Below are 25,329 nucleotides of genomic sequence, written 5' to 3'. Positions count from 1 at the left end.
TCGATCAGCTTCAGTTAGTAGCAGTAGCGAAGAAATCGCTCGGTCGGGTTCAGTTAACAGCCATCGATCGATCGCTCGGGTTCAGTAACGCGTAGCCTACAGTGCAATCGCTCGGGTTCAGTTAGAGCCCAACGCCTTGCTCGGGTTCAGTTAGAGCCAACGCCTCGCACACACGCGCGTACGTGTACGAGAGAAACGCGCATCGCTCGGCCCCCGACCTCCCACCGTAACCGGGAACTCCCTGAAATTTTCCTCCCCCTCACTTCTACCATGGTTTTTTCCGTCATGGATGGCCCAAAGAATGTCATGCAGCTGCGTCTCCGGCCCGCCCAGGATGAGAAGCCCATTTTCTGTCATGATTTTTTGTCATAGAAGTAGGAGCCCACCACATCTATGATGATACTGGGTTTTGTCACAATTATCGTCATAGAAGTGTCATATGTATGATAGAAAAAAATTCCTTTCGGCCCAAAATGTCACGGATGTGTCTTTTTTTGTAGTGGTAGATGTGGTTGTAGGGTGTGGTTGCGTCGGTGGCGGTTTGAGCTGTCGGTAGTGGGAGGCACGGGGGGGAGATACTGAGGAAATTTGATGGGTGGGGATGTGGTTGGAGGAATAAATTCTGAAACCGTGCGCCTAATGAAAATTTCACTACGAAACTTGAAACTTGGGCGGGGGAAACACACAACACGGACGAAGTGCATAAAATACTCGTGTGTGAGAAAATAAAAAATTGGCAGATCCCGTCTCTAAAAAAATGTACACGTGTAGTTGATATTTTTTGGTCAATCGCACAGGTAACTGACTTATGGATCATTAACAGAAAAAAACGCAGATGGGTACAACATAGAAACCATGTGTTTTGTGATATTCTAATGATTAACGCAAAAAAACGCACACGGGCACACATGCTAATCAATGCTCAAAGCCCTCAAAGGATGCTCTTAACGATACTGTACGTTAATACTACAAACTTAAAGTACTACTGGTAATTTGCTCTAATACTACAAACTTAAACTACTTCTCGCATGCTGCCATCGGGGCATGCTAGCCAGACGCTGGTGTTCTCCTTCCCGACCTTGTAGGTGGCAGCTCACCGTGCTTTGATCTCTGCCAAGCTCTCCTCACCATGGCGTGCGGCCTCTTCTTTCTTGCGGCGCCGGGACTCTCTTTTCTTGACTGCTTTCTGCCTTTTCTGCTGCTTCTGTGCGGCTTTGGCCGCCTCTAGATCCACCGCCCATTTGACCATGGCAGCCTCAAAGTCCGGCCATGTAACTGTATGGCCGCCGGTGGGGAGATGCCATTGCTTCCTTACCATGTGTGCGGTCGTGGGTGGCGAGGAACGCAGCACGGCGGGATGCCATCGCTTCCTTACCAGTTACCGTGCGCCGGAGTGCCATGAATGAGGATTGGAGAGAGCTCTAGGATGGAGGGGCCGGGCAGCCGTATAGTGCGGTGGTATTCAAGAGCTCAACGACAAATGGCAATAGAAATTTGGCTTCCCTTACAATTTTGCTCGTTCATTATCGCACACAGCTCATCTCCTTCGCTTCTGGAAATAGTGTGCGTTGAGCCTATTCTGTGTTGCGTTATGATTGGCCATAACCCCAGCCACGAGGATCGCGCGTGTGCATCGTAGGATGCGCCGCGATCGAACGGCAATCCATGTCCCTCACATCACACCCATGCAGCTGTAGCTGGATTGGATTTATATGCGCTAAATGCCTAGAAAATGCACATGATCCCTTAAATATGGTAAATGAGCCCGAAAAAATGCCAAATTTAAATACGGTGATTCGCATGGTGTATGTTCGTCGTAGAAAAAAACTCCAGGGCAAAGAATGAAGAAAATTTGGATTCCCCTTCAATCTTGGTGATTTCCCTCTCGAAAGCATGGAACTTCCTCGGTGATGGTTCGACTTATGAAGGGCGTGCATGACGACATAAGCCAAACCTTCTCAAATTTTTACCAAGGCATGGTGAGGTCATACCATGGCACCATGCCAAGCGTCATGTTTTTCAAGCATTTATTTCATTTTTTCTATAGTTGAAAACCCAATAAACAAACGTTTGTGGTTGACTATTGCCACACATTTCTTCGAAATATTTGTCCATCCCTTGTAAAAGGCATGACAATTTACTAAATGACACGAGCATGGTTTTCCAAGCCGTTCTTGTGCACCCTTTCATGCACGGATTGTTTGAACTTGAATTATGTGCATTGATGCCTAGGAAATGCACATGATCCCCTAATTATGTTAAATGAACCCGGAAAGTGCCAAATTTGAACATGGTGGTTTGCAGGGTGTATGTTCATCGTAGAAAAAACTCATGGACAAAGGACAAAGGAAATTTGGGTCCCCCTTCAGTCTTGGTGATTTCCCCCTCGAAACCATGAAACTTCCTCGGTGATGGTTCGATTTATGAAAGGTGTGCATGACGACATAAGGAAAGCATTCTCCAATTTTTACCAAGCCACGGTGAGGCCATACCATGGCACCACACCAGGCATAATGTTTTCCAAGCATGTATTTCATTTTTTTTGTATAGTTGTTAACCCAGTAAACGGCGCATTTATGGTTGACTATTGCCACACATTTCCTTGAAATATCTGCCCATTCCTTGTAAAAGGCATGAGAATTTACTAAATAGCATAAGCATGGTTTTCCAGACCATTCTTGTGCACCTTTTCATGCACCGATTGTTCAAATTTGAATTATGTGCATTAATGCCTATAAAATGCACATAATCCCCTAAATATGGTAAATGAGCCCGGAAAAATGTCAAATCTGAACACGTTGCATTTGATGTGGTATGTTGATCGTTGGAAAAAAACTGAATGACAAACTAGGACGAAAATTTGGCTTTCCATTTAATCTTGGTGATTTTCCTCTCGAAAGCATGGAACTTCCTCAATGATGATTCGATTTATGAAGGGCATGCATGACGACATAAGCCAAACCTTCTCAAATTTTTACCAGGGCATGGTGTGGTCATACCATGGCACCATGCCAGGCGTCATGTTTTTCAAGCATTTATTTCATTTTTTTATAGTTGAAACCCCAATAAACAAACATTTGTGATTGACTATTGCCACACATTTCATCAAAATTACGGTCCATTCCTTTGTAAAAGGCATGAGAATTTACCAAACGGCACAAGCACGGTTTTCCAGGCCGTTCTTGTCCACCTTTCCATGCACCGATTGTTTGAACTTTAATTATGTGCACTAATGCCTAGGAAATGCACATAATCCCCTAAATATGGTAAATGAACCCGGAAAGTGCCAAATTTGAACACGATGATTTGCAGGGTGTATGTTCATCGTAGAAAAAAATTCATGGACAGATGACAAAGGAAATTTGGATCCCACTTCAATCTTGGTGCTTTCCCCCTCGAAGCCATGAAACTTCCTCGGTGATAGTTCGATTTATGAAAGGCATGCTGATGACATAAGGAAAACATTCTCCAATTTTTACCAGGGCATGGTGAGGCCATACCATGGCACCACGCCAGGCGTCATATTTTCCAAGCATGTATTTCATTTTTTGTATAGTTGTTAACGCGGTAAATGACACGTTTATGGTTGACTATTGCCACACATTTCCTTGAAATATATGCCCATTCCTTCTAAAAGGCATGAGAATTTACTAAATAGCACGAGCATGGTTTTCCAGACCGTTCTTGTGCACCTTTTCATGCATCGATTGTTCGAATTTAAATTATGTGCATTAATGCCTAGAAAATGCACATAATCCCCTAAATATGGTTAATGAGTCTGGAAAAATGTCAAATATGAACACGTTGCATTTGAGGCGGTATGTTGATCGTTGGAAAAAAATTAAATGACAAACTAGGATGGATTTTTGGATTCCCCTTCAATCTTGGTGATTTCCCTCTCGAAAGCATGGAACTTCCTCGGTGATGGTTCGATTTATGAAGAGCATGTGTGACGACATAAGCCAAACCTTCTAAAAAATTTACGAGGGCATGGTGAGGTCATACCATGGCACCATGCTAGGCGTCATGTTTTTCAAGCATTTATTTCATTTTTTCTATAGTTGAAAACCCAATAAACAAACGTTTGTGGTTGACTATTGCCACACATTTCATTGAAATATCTGTCCATTCCTTGTAAAAGGCATGAGAATTACTAAATGGCACGAGCATGGTTTTCCAGGCCATTCTTGTGCACGCTTTCATGCTTGTTTGAACTTGAATTATGTGCATTAATGCCTAGGAAATGCACATAATCCCCTAAATATGCTAAATGAACCTGGAAAAGTGCCAAATTTGAACATGGTGATTTGCAGGGTGTATGTTCATTGTAGAAAAAACTCATGGACAAAGGACAAAGGAAATTTGGATCCCCCTTCAATCTTGGTGATTTCCCCCTCGAAACCATGAAGCTTCCTCGGTGATGGTTCGATTTATGAAAGGCGTGCATGATGACATAAGGAAAACATTCTCAAATTTTTACCAGGGCGCAGTGAGGCCATACCATGGCACCACACCAGGCGTCATGTTTTCCAAGAATGTATTTCATTTTTGTATAGTTGTTAACCCAGTAAATGACGCGTTTATGGTTGACTATTGCCACACATTTCCCTGAAATATCTGCCCATTCCTTGTAAAAGGCATGAGAATGTACAAAATTGCACGAGCATGGTTTTCTAGACTGTTCTTGTACACCTTTGCATGCATCGATTGTTCAAATTTGAATTATGTGCATAATTAATGCCTCTAAAATGCACATAATCCCCTAAATATGGTAAATGAGTCCGAAAAAAATGTCAAATTTCAACACATTGCATTTGAGGCGGTATGTTGATCGTTGGAAAAAACTAAATGACAAACTAGGATGGAAATTTGGATTCTCCTTCAACCTTGGTGATTTCCTTTTGGAAGCATGGAACTTCCTCGGTGATGGTCCGATTTATGAATGGCGTGCATGACGACATAAATCAAACCTTCTCAGATTTTAACCAGGGCACGGTGAGGCCATAGCATGGCACCATGCCAGGCGTCATGTTTTTCAAGCACATATTTCATTTTTCTATAGTTGATAACCCAGTAAATGATGCATTTGTGCTTGACTATTGCCACGCATTCCCTTGAAATCTTTGCCCATTCCTTGTAAAAGGCTTGAGAATTTACTAAATACCACGAGTATGGTTTTTCCAAATGTTCTTGTGCACCTTTTCAAGCACCGATTGTTTGAATTTGAATTATGTGCATTAATGCCTACAAAATGCACATAATCCCTTAAATATTATAAATGAACCCAGAAAAGTGCCAAATTTAAACACGATGATTAGCAAGGTTTATGTCATAGTAGAAAAAAAATCATGGACGAAGGACGAAGGAAATTTGGATTCCCATTCAATCTCGGTGATTCTATCGCACAGATTCATCTCTGTCGCTTCTGTGAACCGTGTGTGTTCACTCACTGTCGGTGTCAAAACTGGCGGATCTCGGGTAGGGGGTCCTGAACTGTGCGTCTAGTCCGGATGGTAACAAGAGGCAAGGAACATGATGTTTTACCCAGGTTCGGGCCCTCTTGATGGAGGTAAAACCCTACGTCCTGCTTGATTAATATTGATGATATGGGTAGTACAAGAGTAGATCTACCACGAGATCAAGGAGGCTAAACCCTAAAAGCTAGCCTATGGTATGGTTGTTGTATGATGAAGTTGTCCTACGGACTAAAACCCTTTGGTTTATATAGACACCGGAGAGGGTTAGGGTTACACAAAGTCGGTTACAATGGTAGGAGATCTAAATATCTGCATCGCCAAGCTTGCCTTCCACGCCAAGGAAAGTCCCATCCGGACACGGGACGAAGTCTTCAATCTTGTATCTTCATAGTCCTGGAGTCCGGCTGAAGGTATAGTCCGGCTACCCGGACACCCCCTAATCCAGGACTCCCTCAGTAGCCCCCGAACCAGGCTTCAATGATGACGAGTCCGGCGCGCAAATTGTCTTCGGCATTGCAAGGCGGGTTCTTCTCCAAATTCCGTGTACCTGCTGAATAATGTCTGATTTTTGTAATGTAGCGCACCTTGGCTTCCACGCCCAATAATGGCCGTCTTCCACGTGTTAAACGAATGCGAAAAGTCGGGGTGTTTTTACATTCACACCCTTAGCCGCATAAATGAGCCGCCTATTTAATGGGATGGGGATTCAGATCCAAACCACACCTTCTCCTCTCTGCGAGTAATCATCAGAGCACCTCCAGCAAAGGTCCATTCCAACATGGCCAGCCGTCACAGCTCCTCCTCTCGCCCTTCCAGTCCTAAACCTGGAGACTGGGAGAGGTGCTCCATCCCGCACAGTGAGCTAGTGTCGCTTCAGGCCAAGGGATTTCTCCCTCAGGCCTATATGGTCCCGGTCCGAGCCGGACTCGCCACCTATAATGGCGGAGAGCAAGCGGAGAGCACCCCCAATCCCTCCAAAGGAGAGAGGGTGTGCCTCGTCCCTTATCTAATAAGAGGACTTGGATTTCCAATTCATCCATTTCTCCGTGGGCTTCTGGAGTTCTACGGCCTCCAGCTGCACAATCTCACGCCTGCCTCTATATTGCATATCGCGGGCTTCGTCGCCCTTTGCGAGCTATTCTTGGGTGTTGAGGCTCATTTCGCGCTGTGGAAGAGGTTATTCTGCCTGGTGCCCCGCTCTTAAGAGGGGTCTATATATCAAGTGGGCGGAGCCGAAGTGTGGCGTATTGCCGGGACCGGATATCTATCCGGAACCCCAAAGAAGGCATCCGAGGACTGGCCTTCGGAATGGTTTTATATAGATGATGTCCTGCCGGATCCTATCCGGGCCGGTCTCCTCGAATTCAACAGTGCTCCCTTAAATAAACGCCTAAGCTGGCGTCCGCGGAGCTCTTAGAGAGAAGGCGACAGGGACGTCCTTCACCTGATGGGTCGGATAAGACTATTGGCTCATTCCGGACTAACCATGATTGAAGTCATGGCCGCATGCATTATGCGGGGGGTGCAGCTGCTTCAATTAGAGGCCACCCCATGTGGGATTTTAACGGGGAGGATGACACCACCCGTTACGGTCGTAAGGGGCCAGCCTCAGCTGCCACTCTAGTAAAGATCTTATCCTCTTTGTACAAGGGAGAAGAGGAGGAATTCCTCCGCGTCAACCCGTAGGGCAGATTTTCTATGTACAACCCTCCGAGTTGGGTAAGTGGACAATTGTGCTTGCCCATCCGTTTTATATTCCCATGATTAAATATGTAGTCTTCTGATTTCAATGCAGGAACTGCGTCAGGAAGTAAAGGATATAAACAGCCGTCCCCCACAGCCCGAGGATCCAGAACGGTCCCTCGATCCGGACTCCGAAGAGGATCCGGACATATCGGTGGAGCTGATTGACGGGGTGTTTCATCAGCTAAGCAAGGACAATACCTTGGTGGCCATTACGGCTAATTACCCAGGGTTAATCCCGGCCTCCCAGGTAACAGAGAGCGGAGTCTCATCCCCTTGAGAAGGAATCCATTCTCACGCATTTCAGTTTTCCTGACAACGACCATGTTTTGCAGGGGAGGTTTCCGAGGCGGGAGGCCGAACCTGCGGCGGCTAGCCAACGAGGGGCCGTAGGGCCCCATGGGGTAAAAAGGAATGTAGTCCGGACTGAGACGCCGGCGCAAAGGTATAGCGCACCCTCTTTTTCCCTGGTGTTATTCCTTCAGGGCATATTAACGTTCGTGTTGTCTTCAGGACGAAGAGACCTCATCGGACTACATCCGGAGAGGTTGCCAATCACGCCTCCACCAGCTAGGCTCCAACGCCTGGCCCGGAAGCGGAAGCAAACACAAGGCACGCACCGGACGCTCCTCCGACAGAGGATGCGGACAGGCTGTCTGCCACCAATTCCGAGGTCGAGAGTGCCATGAACCACAGGCGTCGCCAGACAGTTCTTCGCGACGCTTGTTTCTCCCAAGAGGCATTAGATGCCTTCAATTCGGGAGATGCGTATCTCTGTGCCGCTCAAAATGGTTTAGCCAGAGCCACGGAGCAATATGTAAAAGACATACGGGTAAGAAAATTTTGGTAAATATATATATACCAGTAGCCCCCGAGACTTGAAACAGTTAGAGTAACTAATTTAAGGATCATTTGTTATGCAGGTTCTTACAGAGAAGAATACCGTACTGTCCGAGGAGCTGGAAGAGTGCAAAGCCCAACTGGAGGCCGCACTAGCCGCGGCAGGGGAGCCCAAAGAGACCCCCTCTGGTAAGATACACTTCGAAAGATTAGTATCTTGCGAAGTGCGGCGTGGGTGTAAATCTGACAAATCATATTGCAGATGGCGCCGGACTAGATCCGGAGAGGCAACAACTCTTGCGCCGGCTAAAGGCTGGTGAGAGTATGTTGACAAGGGTGAGGCGGGAGAAGAATGATCTTCAGGATGCCAACACCAAGCTGGACATTGAACTTAAAGATGTTCGTGGCCAGCTGTCGGACTCTACTAATGAGAATCAGCGGCTTCGACGCGGCATATTTAGTAAGTGCTTAAGCGAATCTTTGAAAGAAAAGAGTTCGGCGAGGAAGTCGACTAACAGAGTAATGTCTGTAGGTATGCTAACGGGTCGTCCTGCAGAGGAGATGCCCGGTTCTACGGGTGACCTTCTTCCCAAGCTCTCGCAACTGCACGAGCGAGTTCGGCAGGCGATGCGAGGCGTTGCCCAAGCCTTATGGCCTTCCCACTCCATGCCCGAGGGCCTTGGAGAGCTTTCGGAGAAGCTTAAGGGGGCTCGGCGGCGCTTCCGGTTGTGGAAGATATCGGCCTGCCGACAAGGCGCTAGGAAGGCCTAGGCCATGGTGAAGACGCGGTACACGAAGTCTGACCCAAACCACATGGCCGAGGTCGGACCTGTGGGGCCTGACGGGAAGGAGATCCCTGTAAGCTTAGTATACGGCCAAGTAGAATTGGCCGCAAAGTATTCCCAGCAGGACTGTAAGTTAGACAGCCTGTTAGATGGTATTGAAGAGGAATACAATCAGTCAGAGTGACTATGTAATTTTTAATTGGCATGTGTAATGCCTTCTAGCCGGATTGTAGATCGTTTGTCGTTGCCGACCTTTTCGCTTCAACCTCAGGACCTGACAGTCCGGAGTGTGTCCGAATACCCTACCGGTTATGTAACAACCGGGGTATGCATGGAGACCAGGCGTAGGGGTCATTAGTGCTTTATCAGACAAGTGCCCAACTAGTTATGTTATATTACATGGTTAGTAAGAAACATCTTCCAGAGAGAATAGTTCCGTTAGGGGTTCCTTTCTCTGGGAGGCATGCCCTAAAGTGCATGTCCGGACTGCAAACGCAGGAAAATCATCTGGGGGCATATATATAAATAAGTAAAATAGGTCATCTTTTAGTTCACCGACCGAATATTCCCTTAAGAACGCTAGCTTTCGGCTTCACCCAGTCTGAGGTACACATCTGCCTGATCCGGCAGTAACAATCGCAGAGGTGCTCCCTTTACCACCTAGCCGAACAATCGGGAACGTAGGGGTAAGCACAGGAGCCAGGCAACCCAGCTTGGCCAAAACTTAAGTCATATCGATGCATATAATGGTGAAGACAAGGTACATGCTGAAGTTTGACACATGTGGTGTAACGCCCTCGATGCGGCTATATCTCCCACGTGTTGAAGCACGACTTAGAGGCATAACCGCATTGAAAGCAATGTCGCAAGTGAGATAATCTTCACACAACCCATGTAGTACATAAGGGAAAGAGATACATAGTTGGCTTACAATCGCCACTTCACACAAATACATGAATAAAGCATTACATCATCCAAATACAATCAAGGTCCGACTACGGAACCCAAAATAAAAGAAGAGCCCCAAATGCGACACGGTCCTCGATCGACCCCAACTGGGCACCACTACTGATCAACTAGAACGAAACAACACAAAGGACAAGATCTTCATCGAGGTCCTCCTTGAGCTTGGTTGCGTCACCTGCACGGTTCAACGGCACCTGCAAGCTGTTTTTGGAAGTATCTGTGAGTCACGGGGACTCAGCAATCTTACACCCTCGTGATCAAGACTATTTAAGCTTATGGGTAAGATAAAGGTATGAGGTGGAGCTGCAGCAAGCGACTAGCATATATGGTGGCTAACATACGCAAATGAGAGCGAGAAGAGAAGGCAAAGCACGGTCGATAAAAGTATGATCAAGAAGTGATCCTAGACAACCTACGTCAAGCATAACTCCAACACCGTGTTCACTTCTCGGACTCCGCCGAGAAGAGACCGTCACGGTTACACACGCGGTTGATGTATTTTAATTAAGGTCAACTTCAAGTTTTCTACAACTGGACATTAACAAATTCCCATCTGCCCATAACCGCGGGCACGGCTTTCAAAAGTTCAAAACCCTGCAGGGTGTCCCAACTTAGCCCATGACAAGCTCTCACGGTCAACGAAGGAATAGACCTCCTCCCATGACATTCCGATCAGACTCGGTATCCCGGTTCTACAAGACATCCTCGACAATGGTAAAACAAGTCCAGCAAGACCACCCGCTGTGCCGACAAATCCCGATAGGAACTGCACATATCTCGTTCTCAGGGCACACCGGATAAGCTAAGCATACAAGAGCCGACGTAACCCAAGTTGCCAGCACGGTGCTCTGGGTTGGACCAACACTTAGAGAAGCACTGGCCCGGGGGGGTTAAAATAAGATGACCCTTGGGATGCGCGACTCCCAAGGGAAAAAGGCTAGGTGGCAAATGGTAAAACCAAGGTTGGGCCTTGCTGGAGGAGTTTTATTCAAGGCGAACTGTCAAGGGGTTCCCATTATAACCCAACCGCGTAAGGAACGCAAAATCTGGGAACATAACACCGATAGGACGGAAACTAGGGCGGCAAGAGTGGAACAAAACACCAGGCATAAGGCCGAGCCTTCCACCCTTAACCAAGTATATAGATGCATTAATTAAATAAGATATATTGTGATATCCCAACAAGTAAACATGTTCCAACAAGGAACAACATCTCCATGTTCCATCAAGGAACAAACTTCAATCTTCACCTGCAACTAACAACGCTATAAGAGGGGTTGAGCAAAGCGGTAACATAGCCAAACAACGGTTTGCTAGGACAAGGTGGGTTAGAGGCTTGGCTCAACAATATGGGAGGCATGATAAGCAAGTGGTAGGTATCGCAGCATAGGCATAGCAAAAGAGCGAGCATCTAGCAAAGCAAAGATAGAAGTGATTTCGAGGGTATGGTCATCTTGCCTGAAATCCCGCAAGGAAGAAGAACGAGTCCATGAAGGGGACAAACGGGCGTAGTCGAACGGTTCCTCACAAACACGACATTATCAGAACCAACCCGAAGAAGCAACACCGGAAAGAAGCAAACAACATAGTAAACAACCACCACATAAACATGGAATGATGCACAACTAAATATGATGCATGTTTGGTTTAAAGATACATGGCATGGCAAAGTGCACAAGCAATCCTACAAATTAAGTGGAGCTCAATATGCAACGGAGTTGCATATTGAAGAAAACACCACTTGACTTATTTAGATCGATCTTGTTTATGTACCCAATAATATTAAATGTTATTAACCATGGCAAGAGGTGAAGCAAAGTAAACTACACAATCTAAGCAATTTAAATGGGGCCGAAACCATCAAACAACAATTCTGGTAAATCCCCGTATGCATTTAGCAATTTGGTGCAACAACAATTTTAAACATATTAAATGTTGTTATCATGATGCGGATGTCATGTTCAAGTTATGCAAGTTCAAGAGAATGTTGACATGAGGGTGATGAGAGCATTTGTCACCGTGGTAGAAAGAAAGGGGTGCCATGGCAACGAAACGGAAATGATGCCGCGGCAACATTCCAGTTTCGTTAACTCGATTGAGAAACCGATGCAAAGGATAAGTGTGCGGATGCATGCAACAGATGGTGGGGCACTCCCGGATACTGGGTGTCCCACGAGTTAGTGGCATGGAAACGACTGACAATACGGACACGATGCAGACAAAGGGTGTATCTCATCCAACATGCATTCGTTCGTTCACGGGCGTCGTCTCGGGGTTATACCTTCAAGGTGGGACCTTTCGGGACGGATCAAGTTCTTAGCGGAAGTAGACGGTCTCGCCATGTTCGTAGAGGTAGTAGTTGTACTCATGCCGTAGTGGAAGTAGTCGAACTTGATGGAACCAAGGTCCTCGAGGGTAGTTGTGGTACTCGTCGCATTCCGAAACCGAAGTGGTACTTGGCAATATCCGGGACGGTTTTGACGTTTTGGTGCGGTGTAGTGGTACATGTCAACGGCATCGTGGTACTTTGTTCCGGTCCTATAGTCGTACTAGGCCTCGGTGGACCTTCGAGGAACTTGCGTATCCGAAGGGGTACTTGGCGATCGACGGACATCGTGGTACTTGTCGGTCCACGAAGTCGTTTTCGTAGGTCTTGGTGATTCGTTCGGTACTCATTTATGTAGTAGTCGTACACGTGTCTTCGGTGGGAGTCTTCGGCAGAGGTACTTGACGTTTCGATGCGGTAGTCGTCCGCGTGGTCCTGCGGTCTTGATAGTTCGAAGGGGTGCTTGGCATTCTCCGTCTTGTGGGTCGTGGTACTTGGCGTGGAAGTAACCATCTGGGCTGCCATTCATTGGAAATGAGCTGCACCAGGGAAGATTAATGAAGCGGCGGCAGCAACCAAGTTGAACGAAGGGGGCGGCTCAGACAGGAGCTTTTGCATGGGGAGGAGGCGGACGAAGAGCACCTAGGTGGAGGCAGCAGTGCTCCTGGTGGTCGTCAGCGGACAGGCGACGAGAAGAGGAGGCGAAGCCACGGACGCAGAGGGTCGTGTGGTGCGGAGCAGAGGCGGACGAGCCAAGGCGGCTGGAGATGCGACGGCGGGGATGGCCTGGACAAGGCCGGAGGTCGGGGAGGGAGCTGCTGATGGCGGCCAGACCAGGACTTGAGGCGGCGGAGCTCCTGCTCGGCGACAAGCGAAGCAGCAAGGAGGAGACGCTCCGGGATGGCTCGGGCTCCAGGAGCTCGGGTGAGGGACGAGGAAGGGAGACGCGAGGATGAGGTGGGTTGACGGGGCGGCGTGGTTCACGAGATGGACAGCGCGGGGCTGCAGGATCCGGTCGAGGCATGGCCTGCGGCGCGGCTTGTAGCAGAACAGGCACGGGCGTTCCTATGGCGCTGGCTATGGGCATGCGGCGGCGCGGTACATGGCCATGGGGATTGGGATCCCCCTTGGTCGCACTGAGAAGATGAGGGAGGAGACGAACGAGGGGAGAGGGATCGGGCTGCGGGTCTCTCTCTGGTGCTCGATACGTGTGTGGTGGTGGCGCCGAGGAAAAAGGACGGGAGGAGGAGGGAACAAGAGATGGAGAGGGTGGTTGCGATTGGCTAGGGTTAGCAGTGGGCTGCGGGACTCCTTGGGCCAGGGAGGCCGGCCCATCAGAGAGGGTTAGGTAGGCTGGGCTAGCTGCGCAAATGGGCCGGTCTAGATGGACAGACCCAAGAGGTTGGCTGGGCTGGCTCTCTTCTCTCTCCCTCTAATTCTATTTTACTCCTTTATTTCCTGATTTAACAAATAAAACGAGGAATAAGAAATGTAGAGAGAGATAGGAGAAGAAATTGAGCAGGGCGCCAATTTTCTTGGACTCATAAAAATGAGCTTGATCCAAGAAAAATACATTTGGCACCATTTGGAAGGATTGCATTCGAACACATTTGAATGTGATTCAAATGAGTTTGAATTAGGAAAACATTTTTGGAGAGTCCAAGAATGTTCGGAATATTGGTGGAACTCCGGAAAATGGAGAAAGGATAAAGGCAAAGTTTGGGGACCAAACTCGAAGCGAGAAAAGGCATGTGATTATTTGTAAGTGTGTTCATGGGTAAATTCAAAAGAATGGAAATATTTATAATAGCTCCCTAATAATGGGAGGATATGTTATAAAGAGAATCACCAAGTGAACTCCCTCGGTTTAAATGGATCAAAGATCCATGCCATTTATTTAGATGAGATGCAAAAGATTTATGACATGATGACATGATGCAAAGCAAACATAAAAGGAGCAAGTAAAAATAAAACACACAGAGAAACCAGGGAACCCTGGAAGGCAACTGAAGCTCCGGTCTTGGGGCATTACAACACTCCACCACTACGAGAGGATCTCGTCCCGAGATCCAGGATGGCACCGGAGGGAAAAGGAAGAGGAAGAGAAGAAGTAAAACTAAGTTGCTTCTTTGACAAACGAGTGAAACCACGAACCTTGAAAGGTTGAATAAATTGAAAGAAAGAAAAAAAACAGAGATGAACAAAGTTGAGAACACTCTGTTAGAAAATATGAACAAGGAAGAACAAATTCGGATAGCACTCCGGTAGAAAAGAGAAGCAAGAATAGATAAGTAGAAAAGAACTTGAGCAGAGGACCTCACACCCCGGTTAAAAGGATAAGCATGAAAAGAACACGATCCTGACAAAACAAGAAGATGGGTTGAAGAGAGGAACATCACAAAGCCTCCGGAAGGAAGAAATAGAAGATAGATAATTGAAATAAAAGAATGGAGAAGAAAATGCCAACTTTTGTCACAAAAGAGCTTGAAAAGGCATCCTTAGGAGAAGGTTCGAACGGAGTTGTTGGAAAAACCAACAACGAAAAGAGTAAGCTTGTTGTGGGCTTATGGAAAACATCTCGAAATTATGAGGTGAAATTCTGCCACTAACGAAAACAAAAGATTGGATTGATATGAACAAGGAGACGAGAAACTTATCTCACCGGGGGGATAAATGAAAGAACTTGGGTCATTTATGAGCACCATAGATAGCAACAATCCTTAGGGAAGGCTTTAGGTGAAGCATAACCCAAGATAACTCCAAGGAAGAAGGTGATGGGTTTAAAATACCTCATTCTTAACAACATGTGAATCATGAAACATGAGCTCAAATTATCAAGAATGACATAATACCACCTCCAATGATACTGTAGAAAGAATTGCACTCCGGATTGCAAGATGAAGAAAGCATGAGCTCCTCTGAAAAGAATGTTGATGAACACTTCAAGAAGGAATTAAATTCTTAATGAACCATCATGTAGAACCTTCATGAAGAACTCCGTTAAACAAAGAATGATCAAACGGAAAGAAAGAGAAGTTGAAAACACAAGGTGAATCCTTGTACCGATTTAGATGAAACTCCGTGGTGAAAAAATTGTAAAGGTTGGAACTCCGGGAAAAAGAGAAGATGAAACAATTGAAACCGAGAATTTTGATGGACCTCCGGAATAAAGAATTGAATTTACTTGATGAAACAAGAATAAGAATTACATTATGCTCATCCTTCACCAATTACATTGATGACAACCAACGGATTTGGCATATTACTTATTCCGGTTGGAAAGGATTGATGAGAGATATAGCGTAAACTTGAGAAGGTATTTATGGAACCACTGGTGGGATTGAAACAACGAATAAAAGATTTGATAACCCAAGAAGAGAACTCTTGAATGAACCACCGTAAGAATTGAAAATGAATGAAGAAAAACGAACACATCAGCAGGAGGAATTGGAAAATGAGCAAAGATACCTGAGGGAATTTAGATACAAGTGAACGAAGGGATCACGAACTGATTAGAGAATATTGAATGATGCACCGGTAAGATTGAGAGTATGATAGCTGAAAGCTGGAATGAATAAATCTTAGATGATGGGCTCCGGATAATCAAACTGAACAGAATCTTGAATTGCTCCGGATGGGTGAAAAAATCTCACAACCAAAAACAATTATGAGAGGATGGCAGAGAATGGGGCAATATTTAAAAGAAACTCTTCTTCGGTCTTCAAAATCCGAGAATGACGAGGAGAAACACCACCAAGAATTGTTGAGATACTCCGGGAGAATGAAAAGCGAAGAGGTAGAGCCAACAATGAAAAGAATTTGAAAACGATCTTGGAGAAGGCATTTGACTGACGATAACTCATTCTTACGTCAAACTTCAAAAAGAATTTAGGATAGCTACGGGAAAATAAGAAGAGTCAGGTAAGATCCTGGGAAAAGACCTGTGGGTTAGGGCCCACTCAAAAGAAACACCGTTGAAAAGATTAAAAAGAGAGGTTGCACCAGTTGAATTAAATGACTTGAATGAGATAATAACCTCGAAAGATCTTGAATGAATGTAGAGTGGAAAACACGAATCTTCGAGATATCTTGAGCACTCCGGAACAAATGAATAGTGAGAGGTTAATGATAAAGAGGTGCACCGGTAAGAAAAGGTATTTGAAACGAGGAAAAAGGATATGATCCACAAGGCTTGGCTTGAATCCACCGAAGAAGAAAAAGAACAAAGGATGATGAACTTGAAGCTCCATTAGAATCTTCATGAGAATCACCAGATAAGAACATTGACGGAAAACATGGAGAGACTTCCCATCAATAAAATGGATACTTGATGAAGAAATCTGAGTCCTTGAAGAAACAAAGGGAGGGAGGGTGGGAAAAAAAGACAATTTGGAATGGATGAAATGAACACTGTTGAGAAAAAATGATAATTGATCTTACTGATGTTGAAATGATCGGATCCACTTGAAGAGAAAACACGCCGGTTGAAAAGGATTGACATGACAAACTCGATGATCAAGAAGGATTAGTATTCACATAGGAATATGAGAACACCACTTAGACAAGGGATGGAATCAACATTTGACTTCGAAGCAACTCGAATACCACAACTCAAAACAAAAAACAAAGGATTGGCTTGCAGAATAAGCCGGAACAAACATATGATAGAGATTTCGTCTGAAGTTTTCGTGGTGGGGCCTGCACGGGCTCGATCGTACAGCACCATCATGTACAAGGAAGTGCACATGACATATGAAGCGTCCCCGAGTCGGCATAGCCAAGGACTCTTTAAGACACAACAAGACCACTGTAAAACCGACCGTGAATAGGCGGACCACTAGACGTCGAACCCCAATTTCATATCATACATCTGTCGGAAAGATTTCCTAAGAGCTACTTGAATTCCCACTTATAAACTCCCGAAACTTTCCGGTTATGCAATCAGGTGTTGGGGATACAGGGGAAGCATAATATCTCACCCAAAACTAGCAAATCCTACATCCAGCTGTATCCATCCTTCAACACATAACCAAGAAACCTTTGGAAATCGTCTACCTCAACCTTCGAAAAGCATCCGTTATACAAGTTATGGCAATACTCCCGAAATCCCGCCCCAGTACTGGGTGGCGTCGAGGTTATCTCACCAACAACTGCATAAAAGAGATTTTCGATGTCGGCGAAACTAAACTTAGGTATTCCAGAACTGCAACGATAAAATTGTGACGACAACACCTCGGAGCTCAACTCCCCGGGACATTGCCACAACCCCTAAATGTCAGGAGGCACCAAGAACAATGTTCTCGTCACAAATCGATCGGAACGATTCCAAGATACCCGCGTGATCCTAAAAAAAAATTAGTGAAATTTGAGAAGAGAAGAGTCAAAACTCTATGTCAGGATGCCTTACCAGAGCGATGAAGGGACTGGGGAGTAAAAGAATTCCTAAACTCTCTGATATATAATTCCTAAATGACTCAAAACATTTTTCTAGACTCGACAACGACTGCTAAAAAGATCAAGCAGTGGGGGCTCCTAAGGTTGGGGATGGCTCTGATTACCAACTTGTAATGCCCTCGATGCGGCTATATCTCCCACGTGTCGAAGCACGACTTAGAGGCATAACCGCATTGAAAGCAATGTCGCAAGTGAGATAATCTTCACACAACCCATGTAGTACATAAGGGAAAGAGATACATAGTTGGCTTATAATCGCCACTTCACACAAATACATGAATAAAGCATTACATCATCCAAATACAATCAAGGTCCGACTACGGAACCCAAAATAAAAGAAGAGCCCCAAATGCGACATGCTCCCTGATCGACCCCAACTGGGCACCACTACTGATCAACTAGAACGAAACAACACAAAGGACAAGATCTTCATCGAGGTCCTCCTTGAGCTTGGTTGCGTCACCTGCATGGTTCAACGGCACCTGCAAGCTGGTTTTGGAAGTATCTGTGAGTCACGGGGACTCAGCAATCTTACACCCTCGCGATCAAGACTATTTAAGCTTATGGGTAAGATAAAGGTATGAGGTGGAGCTGCAGCAAGTGACTAGCATATATGGTGGCTAACATACGCAAATGAGAGCGAGAAGAGAAGGCAAAGCACGGTCGATAAAAGTATGATCATGAAGTGATCCTAGACAACCTACGTCAAGCATAACTCCAACACCGTGTTCACTTCTCGGACTCCACAGAGAAGAGACCGTCATGGTTACACACGCGGTTGATGTATTTTAATTAAGGTCAACTTCAAGTTTTCTACAACCGGACATTAACAAATTCCCATATGTCCATAACTGCGGGCATGGCTTTCAAAAGTTCAAAACCCTGCAGGGGTGTCCCAACTTAGCCCATGACAAGCTCTCATGGTCAACGAAGGAATAGACCTCCTCCCGGGACATTCCGATCAGACTCGGTATCCCGGTTCTACAAGACATCCTCGACAATGGTAAAACAAGTCCAGCAAGACCACCTGCTGTGCCAACAAATCCCGATAGGAGCTGCACATATCTCGTTCTCAGGGCACACCGGATAAGCTAAGCGTACAGGAGCCGACGTAACCCAAGTTGCCAAGGGATGGCCCTGCACGGTGCTTTGGGTTGGACCAACACTTAGAGAAGCACTGGCCCGGGAGGTTAAAATAAGATGACCCTTGGGATGTGCGACTGCCAAGGGAAAAAGGCTAGGTGGCAAATGGTAAAACCAAGGTTGGGCCTTGCTGGAGGAGTTTTATTCAAGGCGAACTGTCAAGGGGTTCCCATTATAACCCAACCGCGTAAGGAACGCAAAATCCGGGAACATAACACCGATATGACGGAAACTAGGGCGGCAAGAGTGGAACAAAACACCAGGCATAAGGCCGAGCCTTCCACCCTTAACCAAGTATATAGATGCATTAATTAAATAAGATATATTGTGATATCCCAACAAGTAAACATGTTCCAACAAGGAACAACATCTCCATGTTCCATCAAGGAACAAACTTCAATCTTCACCTGCAACTAACAACGCTATAAGAGGGGTTGAGCAAAGCGGTAACATAGCCAAACAATGGTTTGCTAGGACAAGGTGGGTTAGAGGCTTGGCTCAACAATATGGGAGGCATGATAAGCAAGTGGTAGGTATCGCAGCATAGGCATAGCAAAAGAGCGAGCATCTAGCAAAGCAAAGATAGAAGTGATTTCGAGGGTATGGTCATCTTGCCTGAAATCCTGCAAGGAAGAAGAACGAGTCCATGAAGGGGACAAACGGGCGTAGTCGAACGGTTCCTCACAAACATGACGTTATCGGAACCAACCCGAAGAAGCAACACCGGAAAGAAGCAAACAACATAGTAAACAACCACCACATAAACATGGAATGATGCACAACTAAATATGATGCATGTTCGGTTTAAAGATACATGGCATGGCAAAGTGCACAAGCAATCCTACAAATTAAGTGGAGCTCAATATGCAATGGAGTTGCATATTGAAGAAAACACCACATGACTTATTTAGATCGATCTTGTTTATGTACCCAACAATATTAAATGTTGTTAACCATGGCAAGAGGTGAAGCAAAGTAAACTACACAATCTAAGCAATTTAAATGGGGCCGAAACCATCAAACAACAATTCTGGTAAATCCCCATATGCATTTAGCAATTAGGTGCAACAACAATTTTAAACATATTAAATGTTGTTATCATGATGCGGATGTCATGTTCAAGTTATGCAAGTTCAAGAGAATGTTGACATGAGGGTGATGAGAGCATTTGTCACCGTGGTAGAAAGAAAGGGGTGCCATGGCAACGAAACGGAAATGATGCCGCGGCAACATTCCAGTTTCGTTAACTCGATTGAGAAACCGATGCAAAGGATAAGTGTGCGGATGCATGCAACAGATGGTGGGGCACTCCCGGATACTGGGTGTCCCACGAGTTAGTGGCATGGAAACGACTGACAATACGGACACGATGCAGACAAAGGGTGTATCTCATCCAACATGCATTCGTTCGTTCACGGGCGTCGTCTCGGGGTTATACCTTCAAGGTGGGACCTTTCGGGACGGATCAAGTTCTTAGCGGAAGTAGACGGTCTCGCCATGTTCGTAGAGGTAGTAGTTGTACTCATGCCGTAGTGGAAGTAGTCGAACTTGATGGAACCAAGGTCCTCGAGGGTAGTTGTGGTACTCGTCGCATTCCGAAACCGAAGTGGTACTTGGCAATATCCGGGACGGTTTTGACGTTTTGGTGCGGTGTAGTGGTACATGTCAACGGCATCGTGGTACTTTGTTCCGGTCCTATAGTCGTACTAGGCCTCGGTGGACCTTCGAGGAACTTGCGTATCCGAAGGGGTACTTGGCGATCGACGGACATCGTGGTACTTGTCGGTCCACGAAGTCGTTTTCGTAGGTCTTGGTGATTCGTTTGGTACTCGTTTATGTAGTAGTCGTACACGTGTCTTCGGTGGGAGTCTTCGGCAGAGGTACTTGACGTTCCAGTGCGGTAGTCGTCCGCGTGGTCCTGCGGTCTTGATAGTTCGAAGGGGTGCTTGGCATTCTCCGTCTTGTGGGTCATGGTACTTGGCGTGGAGGTAACCATCTAGGCTGCCATTCATTGGAAATGAGCTGCACCAGGGAAGATTAATGCAGCGGCGGCAGCAACCAAGTTGAACGAAGGGGACGGCTCAGACAGGAGCTTTTGCACGGGGAGGAGGCAGATGAAGAGCACCAAGGTGGAGGTAGCAGTGCTCCTGGTGGTCGTCGGCGGACAGGCGACGAGAAGAGGAGGCGAAGCCACGGACGCAAAGGGCCTTGTGGTACGGAGCAGAGGCGGACGAGCCAACGCGGCTGGAGATGCGACGGCGGGGATGGCCTGGACAAGGCCGGAGGTCGGGGAGGGAGCTGCTGATGGCGGCCAGACCAGGACTTGAGGCGGCGGAGCTCCTGCTCGGCGACAAGCGAAGCAGCAAGGAGGAGACGCTCTAGGATGGCTCGGGCTCCAGGAGCTCGGGTGAGGGACGAGGAAGGGAGACGCGAGGACGAGGTGGGTTGACGGGGCGGCGTGGTTCACGAGATGGACAGCGCGGGGCTGCAGGATCCGGTCGAGGCATGGCCTGCGGCGCGGCTTGTAGCAGAACGGGCCCGGGCGTTCCTCTGCCGCTGGCTATGGGCGTGCGGCGGCGCGGTACATGGCCATGGGGATTGGGATCCCCCCTTGGTCACACTGAGAAGATGAGGGAGGAGACGAACGAGGGGAGAGGGATTGGGCTGCGGGTCTCTCTCTGGTGCTCGATACGTGTGTGGTCGCGGCGCCGAGGAAAAAGGACGGGAGGAGGAGGGAACAAGAGATGGAGAGGGTGGTTGCGATCGGCTAGGGGGTTAGCAGTGGGCTGCGGGACTCCTTGGGCCAGGGAGGCCGGCCCATCAGAGAGGGTTAGGTAGGCTGGGCTAGCTGCGCAAATGGGCCGGTCTAGATGGACAGACCCAAGAGGTTGGCTGGGCTGGCTCTCTTCTCTCTCCCTCTAATTCTATTTTACTCCTTTATTTCCTGATTTAACAAATAAACCAAGGAATAAGAAATGTAGAGAGAGATAGGAGAAGAAATTGAGCAGGGCGCCAATTTTCTTGGACTCATAAAACTGAGCTTGATCCAAGAAAAATACATTTGGCACCGTTTGGAAGGATTGCATTCGAACACATTTGAATGTGATTCAAATGAGTTTGAATTAGGAAAACATTTTTGGAGAGTCCAAGAATGTTCGGAATATTGGTGGAACTCCGGAAAATGGAGAAAGGATAAAGGCAAAGTTTGGGGACCAAACTCGAAGCGAGAAAAGGCATGTGATTATTTGTAAGTGTGTTCATGGGTAAATTCAAAAGAATGGAAATATTTATAATAGCTCCCTAATAACGGGAGGATATGTTATAAAGAGAATCACCAAGTGAATTCCCTCGGTTTAAATGGATCAAAGATCCATGCCATTTATTTAGATGAGATGCAAAAGATTTATGACATGATGACATGATGCAAAGCAAACATAAAAGGAGCAAGTAAAAATAAAACACACAGAGAAACCCGGGAACCCTGGAAGGCAACTGAAGCTTCGGTCTTGGGGCGTTACATGTGGTGAGCGTGAAGCCCGTATAAATAAGCTTCTGTTAAAGAAGCCCCCAGGTTTAATGAGCGCGAGTAGCACGTCACTTGAGGAGCCTTTAAGGGCTATAAAAGAAAAGAGGGGAAGGAGAGAAATGTAAGGTAGAAAATGTAAAAAATGGACAGAGGATGGAGACAAACACGGAGTCCGACGCTAGGCGTAGAATCTTCGGAGACGGGCTGCATTCCATGGGTTCGGCTCGAGTCAGTTATCCGATGCATCTCGCAGGCGGTATGCTCCAGCAGTCAGGACTTGGTCGATTATGAAGGGACCTTCCCACTTGGGCTTCAGCTTGTCCTTTTTCTTGTCCGGCAGGCGTAGAACTAATTCGCCAACGAGGTAGTTTTTGGCCTGCACTTCTCTGCTTTGATATCTTCGAGCCTGCTGTTGATAGAATGCGGAACGGGCTTTTGCCACGTCGCGCTCCTCCTCTAAGGCGTCCAAACCGTCCTGCCGATCGAGCTCGGCTTCCCTTTCTTCGTACATGCGCATCGAGGTGAGTCATGAATTATGTCGCAGGGCAAGACTGCCTCTGCACCGTACACCATAAAATATGGTGTGTATCCGGTGGTGCGATTCGGCGTGGTCCGCAGCCCCCAGAGTACGGAGTCGAGCTCCTCTACCCAGTGCGTGTTAGATTCCTTGAGGGACCTCACTAATCTGGGTTTGATGCCTCTCATGATGAGACCATTTGCACGTTTGACCTGACCATTAGTTTGTGGGTGATAGACGGAAGCATAATCGAGCTTGATGCCCATGTTTTTGCACCAGAGTTTTACCTCATCGGCCGTAAAGTTCGTGCCGTTATCGGCGATGATGCTGTGGGGGACGCCATAACGGTGTACGACCCTGGATATAAAGTCTATCACAGGTCCGGATTCGGCCGTCTTAACAGGCTTGGCTTCTATCCATTTGGTGAACTTATCCACCATGACCAGTAAGTATTTTTTCTTGTGGGTTCCGCCTTTAAGGGGTCCCACCAAGTCAATCCCCCAGACCACGAAAGGCCAAGTGATGGGGATAGTTTGGAGGGCGGTGGGTGGCATATGGCTTTGGTTTGCAAAAAGCTGGCAACCGGCGCATCGTTGGACCAAGTCCTGAGCATCCGCCCGGGCCGTCGGCCAATAAAAGCCTGTACGGAAAGCCTTGCTTGCAAGGGACCAAGCTGCGGCGTGATGGCCACCGAGTCCGGCATGAATTTCAGCCAGCAGGTTCCGCTCTTCCTCTTCGGAGATGCACCTTTGAAGGACTCCGGTAGTGCTTTTCTTATAAAGTTCTCCCTCATGGACTTTATAGGCTTTAGATCGCCGCACTATACAGCGTGCCTCGTTTTGGTCCTCTGGGAGTTCCTGCCTAGTAAGGTAGGCTAGGAATGGTTCTGTCCACGGGGCGATAACGGCCATTACTACGTGGGCTGAGGTTGTGATTTCATTGGCAGAGCCTCCGATTATGTTAGATTGTTCGGCATCGGACGGTGCGGTTGGGTCCGGGCTAATATTGCCATGTTCCCCTTCCCATACTACGGATGGCTTGAACAGCCTTTCCAGGAAGATGTTGGGGGGCACCGCATCGCGTTTTGCGCCGATGCGTGCCAGGACGTCTGTCGCCTGATTGTTTTCTCGGGCTATATGGTGAAATTCGAGCCCCTCAAACCGAGCTGACATTTTGAGGATGGCATTGCGGTAAGCTGCCATTTTTGGATCCTTGGCATCGAAGTCTCCATTTATTTGGGATATCGCGAGGTTCGAATCCCCGCGCACCTTTAGGCATTGAATGCCCATGGATACTGCCATCCGGAGACCATGTAAAAGGGCCTCATATTCGGCTGCATTGTTGGAGTCCGTGTACATAATCTGGAGTACATATTGAACTGTGTCTCCTGTGGGGGACGTCAAAACGACGCCGGCCCCTAGTCCGGCCAACATTTTGGAACCGTCGAAGTGCATGATCCAGTTTGAATATGTGTCGTACTCTTTAGGGAGTTCGGCCTCCGTCCATTCTGCGACGAAGTCGGCCAAAACTTGCGACTTGATAGCTCGCCGTGGCCTATAAGTTATGTCGAACGGGAGGAGCTCGATGGCCCATTTTGCAATCCGGCCCGTTGCGTCATGGTTGTTTATAATATCGTTGAGTGGTACTTCCGATGCTACTGTGATTGAACACTCTTGAAAGTAGTGTCGTAGCTTCCGGGATGCCATGAATACCGCATATGCAGTCTTTTGATAATGTGGGTACCGTGATTTGCATGGGGTGAGGACAGTGGACACATAGTAAACCGGCTTTTGAAGGGGGGATTTGTGTCCGTCTGTTTCCCGCTCGACGACGAGTACTGCGCTGACAACTTGATGGGTTCCTGCGATGTACAATAGCATTGGTTCACCGATGTTTGGCGCGGCCAGGACGGGGTTTGTTGCCAATATGGATTTTATTTCCTCGAGTCCGGCCGTGGCGGCATCCGTCCACTCAAAGTGTTCGGTGCACCGAAGGAGGCGATAGAGGGGTAGCGCCTTTTCTCCCAACCGGGAGATAAAGCGGCTTAGAGCCGCCATGCATCCGGTTAATTTTTGTATTTGTTTGAGGTCCTTTGGGATATCCAATTATGACAAAGCTCGGATCTTGGCTGGATTTGCTTCGATTCCTCTACCGGATACAATGAAGCCCAAGAGCTTTCCGGCTGGAACGCCGAAAACGCATTTTTTCCGGATTTAGCTTGATGTCATATGCTCGGAGGTTGTCAAATGTAAGCCTCAAGTCGTCTACTAGAGATTCGACATGTCTTGTTTTTACGACCACATCATCCACGTATGCCTCTATTGTTTTGCCGATCTGGTTTGCCAGACATGTCTGAATCATGCACTGATATGTTGCGTCGGCGTTTTTGAGCCCGAAAGGTATTGTGTTGAAGCAGAATGGGCCGTATGGGGTGATGAATGCCGTTGCGGCTTGGTCTGACTCGGCCATCTTGATTTGATAGTAACCGGAGTATGCGTCGAGGAAACACAACGAATCGTGTCCTGCAGTGGCATCGATAATTTGATCGATGC

Source organism: Triticum dicoccoides, chromosome 4A, assembly GCF_002162155.2.
Source record: "Triticum dicoccoides isolate Atlit2015 ecotype Zavitan chromosome 4A, WEW_v2.0, whole genome shotgun sequence".
In the NCBI taxonomy this organism is placed as follows: Eukaryota; Viridiplantae; Streptophyta; class Magnoliopsida; order Poales; family Poaceae; genus Triticum; species Triticum dicoccoides.
Note: the sequence above shows the minus strand (reverse complement) of the source record.